The sequence below is a fragment of the Arachis stenosperma genome, chromosome 1 (genome assembly GCF_014773155.1).
Source record: "Arachis stenosperma cultivar V10309 chromosome 1, arast.V10309.gnm1.PFL2, whole genome shotgun sequence".
Classification (NCBI taxonomy): domain Eukaryota; kingdom Viridiplantae; phylum Streptophyta; class Magnoliopsida; order Fabales; family Fabaceae; genus Arachis; species Arachis stenosperma.
In genome coordinates this window covers 47,093,420-47,103,039 of record NC_080377.1, presented here as the reverse complement: position 1 = coordinate 47,103,039, position 9,620 = coordinate 47,093,420, and the positions used below count along the sequence as shown (strand labels likewise).

The 9,620-nt window shown below is 27.8% G+C and overlaps 1 non-coding gene across 1 annotated transcript; it reads right to left on the bottom strand.

Annotated features, from left to right (window-relative positions):
* Positions 1-8,658: 8,658 nt before the first annotated feature.
* On the bottom strand, positions 8,659-8,729 carry TRNAG-CCC (transfer RNA glycine (anticodon CCC)). The gene has a single exon. It is a non-coding gene; the product is annotated as a tRNA-Gly (tRNA).
* Between the last annotated feature and the right edge of the window lie 891 nt (positions 8,730-9,620).

Here is a 9,620-nt window from a genome sequence, read left to right as displayed (position 1 = left end):
CTTGGCTCACTACTGAAATGAAATGAAGTGATTTCTCCTTTTTAGTGGGGGAAGGGGCCAAAACCAAATTTGCTGCGCTCAACAAACCCGCCGACTAAACCGCTGCAATCTTTCAATTTGGCGGTGCTTAGGTAAATTGACGCGAAATGGACGCCGCAATCCTCCGCCTATTTTGTAGTGACTAAATTAAAAACAGATTTTGATTCTGCATTTACTTTACAAAAAAAAATAAAAAATGAGGAGTTTAAGTTATACTCTCTTACTATAATGATATATAAAGTAGTTAGATATTACTTATTTTACCAGTCATATAGTTATAACAAATTGAACGAATTACAGTCATATATAATTTGGTGAATTTTAGTATACAGAGCAAAAACTGGTACAGATTTAAAGATTTGTTTACACCACATTTTCTAAAGCCACACTTTAAACCGTAACTCTTCACAAAGAAAAGCGTCACCTAATGAAAAAAAAGTAAATTAGAAGATTTAAGAGAAGAAATAATCAAGTTATCAAAATTAATAGATCAAAAATTAATGATTTTAACTCATGTTAACTGTAATGACACCGAATTCTTAAAATCAATACAAAATGATTTTTCTCAAAATCTTTATTTTACTATAAGTTTTATTGAAGGACTTCAAAAACCTGAAAAAACTTATTTTTCACACGGAATTTCTAAGAAATGTTACCATGGAAATGATTTCCCACATCTTTATCATACTTTTAACCCACAATTAAATTCTATAGTAGATATGCTTGAAGAAATATTAGTATCCATAAAATTTCAAAGAAATAAAGAAAAAGAGAATCCCAAAGAAGAAAAATTTCAAAATATAATCAACATAACAGATCTAAAAGTAAAACCACCACTAAAATTATGAATATTGAAGAAAAATTAGAAGAAGTTACAATACTTTTTAAACAATTAAAAATGGCTCAAGAAAATAATATTATGGAACAAGGATTTCAAATAGAAGAAGAATTAGTAAATTCTGAAAATATAGAAAATGAAGAACACATCCTAGATTATTCAAGTGACAAAGAACCAGCAATTCCAATACAAGTAAAAAATGAAACTGGAACATCTAAAGATAACCAATCTCAATATAAATGGGAAACATGTTTTGATAATTATGCTTTTAAAAAAGGGTTTATAAATAAAGATTCAAAATATACAAAAATACCATCAAAATACGTTCCTAAAATTCAGGAAATGGAAGGAGAAAGAATGCTTGATTTAGACTGTAAAAAGAATGAAAAAGAAATTTTCGAAAATTGGTTGAATTCCTTTTTATTAGAAGCTTTTACTAATCCAAAGCTTAGTGATTTGTCTGGAAGAGATATTTGGAATTACATAGGATTTTATACTAAAGGAACTATAAGAGATTATATGACATCAATAGAAAACCAAATAATAGAAGATTTAGCAATAAAAACAACAGCTTATGATAAGATATTATATATAATGATGATTCTATATAAAGAATTTTTTGGAAAAAATATTATAGATCATAGACAAGAAGTCTATAATAAAGAATATCAAGAAGCAAAAAACCATTTAGCTAATATCCAGATATATGATCTATGTAATGTGGAATCTTATATATGTGAATATAAAATACATTATTACAAATTAAAAGAAGAAGATAAAAATCATTATCTTAGTATGTATATAACAAAACTTCCATATCCTGTTAATGAATTTATAATGGGAAGATTTATAAGAGAAATAAATAGAGGGACAATTGAAAATAATTTTGGTGGAGCAACCGCTGCAATAAGAGAGGAAATAAAAGAACGTTGTATGCAAGAAGCAACTCAAAAAAGATTTGCAAATATAATTAGAATTTGCTGCAGGATAATGAAGAGATACCCCAAAAATATGGGCTTAATAAAAATTTTCAGAGAAAAAGAAAATACTATCCAAACTGGAGAAAAAAGAGGTATTTTAGAACAAGAAATAACAATAAAAACAAAAGGCAAAAAAGTGACTATTGCCCAAATAAAAAAGAAAACTGTAAGTGTTGGTATTGCCAAGAAGAAGGACACTATGCAAATGAATGTCCGAAAAAGAAGGATAAAAAAGATCTTACTAAACAAATAGAAATTGCTAAGTCTTGTTTCATGGAACCTTTAGAGGAATCTGATGATAACCTAGATTATATTTTTGAATATGTCTCAGAAACAGACTCAGAGACTGAATAATAATGCCACATTTATTACTATAAAAATAACAGAAAAATTTATAAATGCTTTTATAGATTCTGGAGCAACACAATGCTTTGCTAGTTCAAATATAAAACTTGATTGGAAAAAATTAAAGAAACCATTAAGAGTTAGAATAGCTGATAAATCAATACATAAAATTGACAAAAAAGCAGAGATGGCTGAAATTTTTATTCAAAATTATAGGTTCATTGTTCCATCTATATATATGTTAGATTCTGGAATGGATTTTATCATAGGAAATAACTTTTTAAAACTATATCATCCATTCATTCAAGAATTAACATATATAGTTTTAAAAGCTCCACACGATTCTTCAATAAATCAAAAATCAAAACGTATAAAAATACCAACTACTACTATAGATAAGATCTTAAAATTTAAAATATTTTCTATATTAGAAACATGTTATTTAAATTTATACTTTCAGATAAACATTCCAAAAAATAATCTTGAAATAAAGATAGAGGAACTTTTGGATGAAATTTGTGCTGAAAATCCTTTAGATATTAAAAATACAAATAACGAATTAGTAAGCATTAAATTAAAAGATCCTACAAAAGAGATAAATGTTCCAAATAAAATTCCTTATTCCGCAAGAGATAGAGAAGAGTTCTCTTTAGAATGTAGAGATCTTTTGGGAAAAGGAATTATAAGATTAAGTAAAAGTCCTCATGCGGCTCCAGCCTTTTATGTCGAAAACAATAATGAAATTAAAAGGGGAAAACGAAGAATGGTTATTAACTATAAGAAGATGAATGAAGCAACTATTGGTGATGCTCATAAACTTCCAAGAAAAGATTCTATTTTAGAAAAGATAAAAGGAGCAACTTGGTTTTCATCTCTTGATGCAAAATCAGAATATTGGCAACTTCGTTTAGACGAAGAAACAAAGAAATTAACTGCTTTTACTTGTCCAACAAAAGAATCAACAAGTGTGTTACTCTATGAATGGAATGTATTACCATTCGGATTAAAACAAGCTCCAGGTATTTATTAAAGATTTATGGAAGAAAATCTAAAAGAGTTAAATGAATTTGTTTTAGTGTACATTGATGATATACTAATTTTTACAAAACAGGATAAAGAAGATCATCTTCAAAAATTATTAATAGTTTTAGAAAGATGTAAAGAAAAAGGACTAGTTCTTAGCAAAAAGAAAGCAAGAATAGCAAAACAAGAAATAGAGTTTCTTGGATTAATTCTATCCACTCAAGAAAAGCTAAAACTTCAGCCAAATGTCCTAGAAAAGGTAAATTTATTTCCTAATAAAATAGAAGATAGAAAACAATTACAAAGATTTTTAGGATGTATAAATTATATTTCTGATCAAGGATTTTTAAAGAATATAACAGAATACACTAAAAGCTTATTTCCAAAAATAAGTACTAAAAAAGAATGGAAATGGGAAGAAAAAGACAGTATGCAAATACAAAGGATTAAAGAATTATGTGAAAAACTTCCAGAACTTTATATTCCAGAAGAAAATGACTACTTAATAGTAGAAACAGATGCTTCAGACATAACCTGGTCAGGATGTCTAAAAGCTAAGAAAGCTATAAAAAGTTTGGAACAAGAAAAAGAATCACTAGATTCTAAATATTCCCCAAAAGAATTACTTTGCAGGTATATTTCAGGGACTTTTACTCCAACAGAACGGAGATATACCACTCATGAAAAGGAAACTCTAGCAGCAATTAAATCTCTTAAGAAATGGAAAATTGATTTACTACCCAGAGAATTTACATTAAGGACAGATTCAAGTTATCTAACAGGTTTCATACGATATAATTTAAAAGTTGATTATAATCATGGACGATTGGTAAGATGGCAATTATTTTTGTTACAATATCCAATAAAAATTGAATATATTAAAGGTGACAAAAATGTGATTGCAGATACATTAACAAGAGAATGGAGTTCGTCTACAACGCATTAGATCAAGAAATTCAGAAATACGAACAAGAACTTGAAAAATGCAAGCATTGTCAGCAAATAAGGACACAGATCCAATCCCTCAAGAAGGACATCGAAGCAATGAAATCAACACAACAACCAAAACCATCAGAGTTCAGCCAGCTAAGCGTGGTGGACAAATCAGGTGAAGAAAAAATTCCAGAAAATAAAACAATTGCTGAAATTATCAAAAAATCCACCCAAGATAAAAAATATTATGTAATTTATAATGGCCCCATGAAAGGAGTATATGATGCCTGGAAAAAAGCAGCACCATTTACACATCAATCAAGGATAATTCATAAAGGAGGGTTTTTAACATTGGAAGAAGCAAAGGAATCTTTCAGGGAATATGAAGCTCTTCATCCAGAGCAAACCCTAAAAAGAACAGATAAAGCTCCAATTCAAACCCAGAGAACAGGAATAATAAGAAACATTCCTACAAGGGCTGAAATCAAGGAAAAGAAAAGGATCTGTAGATCAAATCTCAGAGAAACCCTTAACATAGTCCTAAATTGGACTGAAGAAAAAAGGGCAATCTTGGAATATTATCCTATTGCCAAAGAACAGCTAACAAAGCTGGTTATATTTCCAGATGCTTCCCCATCTGACACCTATCAGTTTTTCCAATATGGATTAATTGATACAATTTTAATTTTTAATGATTTGAAAATTATTAGTGAGTTTCCTGCAGGATTCATTGATGCAGTAAAGAGATTTAAAAATATGATTGACAACGTAAATCCAAGGGATATATCCCTAAAATTTACGAATAGTCAACCTATTTTTAATGAAGAAGAAGAATGCTTGGTTCCAGCACATCAAGTAATCTTCATGTCCGTCTTCCCAGGAAATTTTCAACCAATTGATCAAATTCAAGATTTAACAATCTACAGTCATGAAGGAAGACTAGCCAGCACACTAGCAAGGGTCTTCGAAAGAACTCAAAAGATAACAAGGAAAACTCACACAAGAATCAATTATAAAAGCAGAAATACTTTGCTTGTGTCCAGTAAAAGGAATGAAATTGAAGAAAGAGAGATGAGACTCTTAGTGGAATTTGAATCAGCATTCTACAACTTATCTGGACTCTTAGAAAAGCTCCCCGAAGGGATAAAAAGGAATCTCTGCTATTTGATAAAAGACAGAGAAGACCACAAGTGCCAGCTATGTGTCTCAGAGTTATCTGAAGAAAGCAATAATGAAACGGAATCAACCCACATGATAAAGGAAGGAGACAACGCATCTGAAGGTCACATAATGAAAGAGGAGGACAGCACATCTAAAGCATCTCTCAACATTATTGCATAGTGACGTAAGCGCTTAGGTCATAGAGCACCAACAATGTAGCTGGTGCAAGATAATAAACAATGACGTAAGCAATGACGTCATAAGAAGGGTAATGATGGGAATTGTCCATCAGACCTAACCATTATAAATAGGTTATTTAGGCAATTGTAGAAATCATCAAACAATAGAAAGCAGGAGGCTACGAGTACTCATATGCTAGGAGAGCAAGGAGGAAGCTGCCGAGGCGATTCTATAGTTTGAAGAAGAATTCCCTTAGGAAAAACCAATTCTAAACTCCCCTCTGGAGTTAGTATCTACAATCTCCCCTCTGGAGATAAAAATATCTTATGTAAAATATACTAAATAAAGGAAGTTTTTCTCCAAAAAGGTACGCCTTTATCCTAATTTCTTAGTTATGAATTATTTAGAAAGCTTAGAATTAACAGAAGAATCTGATTATTATAGATTAACTGCTTTATTAGATAATGAAAAATAGGCTGTTCTAAAAACAGAATTAAATCTCAAATCAAATGAAAATTTCAATAAACAAAATCTTTTAAAAGAAGTTTTTAATAGAAAAAATATAATATACTATGGAAAAATTCAACTTGAAGCCCTTATAAAGATAAAATCCGCCAATGGAGAACTTGAAATAGCTTTGATAAATGATGAAGAATTGGGTAAACAGATTGAGAAAATTAAGGATCAACAAAAAAGATCTAAAATTGGATGGATTCATATTAGTACTATACAAGTCTTAATCAAATCTACATATATGAAAGGAATTAATTCACCAATAAGCTTAGCAATCTGTGATAAAAGAATTACTGATGACCCAATAGATCAAATAATTGGAATTATTCATGGAAACTTGGCAAACGTAAATGTTAAATTCAATGCCCATCTTGGATATGCTATACCTTTATCAACTGAAAACCTTGGAAGATCTATAAGTTTGGCTTATAAATTTCATAGAAAGAATCTAATGGAACAAGACGATGAACCTTTTTCAATTACATATGCAATAAATTATGCTTTAACAAATAGTCATCATAGTATAATATTTAAAAACAGAGAAAGAATTTATGTTGATGAATTATTTTAGAAAATTATAAAAACAGAAATACCAAAATATAAAGCTATTGAAAACCCAGTTCTATTATTAAAAGAACCATCAGAAAAATTAGTTTCATCGAATTTTCAAATAAGAGAATCTAAAATTAATAGCCCTTTAAGTTTATCCAAGTTAAAGATTAAAGAAGAAAATTCTGAAATAAAAGAATTAACAAAAAAGGTCGAAAAATTAAATGAAACCCTAAACATTAAATTATGACAATAAATAAAGAAAAATATATGTAACTTATCAAGACAAGAAACAAGAGCTCTTTGAAAGAGAAAATCGGTTGAATTATTTACAATTTTCTGAAATAAATCAAAGAGCATTTGAAGCTCTAAAAATAATTTATGGCAAGTTAAAAAGAGAAGTCGAAGAACTAGAAAAATTAATAGAATCTCTAGAAAATAGTGATGAATCGATGATAGAATTTGCAGAAATTCTAAGATAAATAATGAAGCATACAAAGATTGAAAGACCAGAAAATAAAATAAATAGGAAGAGGGCGAAAAAAATTAAAAAGTAAAATAAAGGAGTATATAAGGGAATTAAATAATCTTCAGATCGAAATTGATGACCTTATAATAAAAAAGATAGAAATAAGAATAAATATAAACAAGTTGAAGTTAAACTTAAAAAATTTATAAATGCCTGGAAAATCATATTATGACTTAAAAGAATTAAAGCTGTTAAAAGAAAAAATGGAAAATGAAGTTGAAAAATTAAAAAGATATTTAGAAACAACAGAAAGTGTAGAAACAAAAGAAGTTTTTGAGGATTTAAGAAATTATATTAAAGAAAAAGACAAACAGATAAAAGATTTTATATACAATAATCCATGCAAAAAAGAATATTATAAACTAAAACAAGATTAAAAAATCAGAATTATAAATACTAGTAATACGGTCAATACTTTTTATATGAATTGGCAAATTAATCGAAGAGTTAATAAAAATTTCGAAAAAGAAATTAAAAGAAAAGACGCTTTTAAAAATTGGTATCAGAGCCAAGTTAACGATTAAGGATAACACTTTCTCTTTAAGCAACACTTTTAATGACACGCTTTTTCAGCCATAAAAGGACAAAAATCTGTACAGACACATCTGTACACTAGATGGCTCCATATAATTTTTGTCTTTCATCATTCTAACTATATAATTAATTCTAACTATTTTGTAATTATTTCTAACTAATTGTAACTAATTGAAGTTAGTATGTGGTTAGGTAATAAACTTCTAAAACTAGCCTTGTTGTTTCTCGTTCAAGAGTTCACTCTTGGTGGAATATTATCTTCTCATCAAGGTCCGCTACTATTCAAGTTTCGGCAACATTGAAGCGTTAGAGTGCATGAGTTTACGACTTTGATTTTTAGAGGAAAAATTTAAAAAGAGGCTGAAATGTTTTAACGAATAAAGTAATGTCTATTTGACTCTTTAAATATGAATTTTACATCTTTTGAAGATGTAATTTTAATAATTTCTATAATGTAAGATTAATTATTGTGTTGAGTTAAGTTTTGATATTTTTCATTCAATAAAAAAATAATCTTCAATAATTCTTTTACTTGTATGACTATATAATAAAAATATGGGAATGACTGGTGTATAATTTATTAAACATATTTTTTATTTATATATATTAGTTTCTCCCAATCAGATAGGTTAAAAATTTAAAGGTTTGTTATTAGTTAACAAATTACTACATATACAAGATGTAATTCAAATTCTCAGTACTTATTTAAACAAACGAGTGAACCACTCAATTAAATCAAATTAATTATTTTTACACATTTTTAATAAATAAAAGAATAAATTAATAACTTGAGTATATTTTGACAAAAAAATTAAATCAAATTAATTATTTTTACACATTATTAATAAATAAAAGAATAAATTAATAACTTGAGTATATTTTGACGGAAAAAAAAAGAACAAAAAAAACGATTTGGATTTGGGAGTTAAAATGATGAAAAGGCAAACCTAAAGTAAAAATTATGAAAAAAACTTTGGAGTTGGAAGGTAAAAGCCCAAATCCAACGAAAAAATAGAACATAAAAAATGGAAGCGTGCGCATCCGGGGAATCGAACCCCGGTCAGTACCGTGGGAGGGTACTATGATACCACTACACCAGATGCGCATTTCGGCCTAAGCTTCCCTTATTCAATTTTAATCTATATATAATCAGCGTGTTTGGAGAACTCAATTACTATGCTTGAAAAACAAAATTAAGAAAAAAAGATAAATACATCCTTAACTTTTTGATCTGCATATTTAAGTATTTGAGAATTTAAAAATATATTTAAGTTTTTGATTTTTTCAAAATTTAGACACATTGATCCTTTATGTTCACTTGGGTCTGTCAGACTCAACAAAAAAATCAAACATGACTCTCGTTGTATCGACCTGGTTGATACGGATGCACATGTGAGAGAGCTTTTAAAGTTGAACAAATTAGACTCAGGATCAATATATCCAAATTTTGAAGAGGTCAGAAACTTAAATCCTCAAAGAATTAAATGTTCATGGACCAAAAAGTCAGGTATCAATTTATCTTTTTCTCAAAAATTAAATGAGTTTAAATAGAATTCAATTTAATTCTATTATTTTTTCCAAGGAGCAGTATCACATAACTAGTAAATATTATTATTTTTACCAACAATAATTTGTATCTATATTTATATTTATAGATAAATATTTTATACACAAAAAATATATAATTTATACATATATTTATCAAAATTTTAGACACACATAAATCAATATAATTTATACTATATTTTTTAAAATTTGTACACATAAATTAATTAATAAAATTTATTTATTAAAAATAAAAATTTAATATTTATGCTGACCAAAAAATAGCCAAAATACTAAAAACTATTGACTCTTAAAATTTGTTTTTTCCCAAAATTAATTCCTATCAAAATGGATTTGATTTAAAATTATATTCTACTAAAATTTTATTTAAATATAAAATAATGACTTAATTACTTTTATTTACTTATTTACTTTCTCCCAACATCTTCCA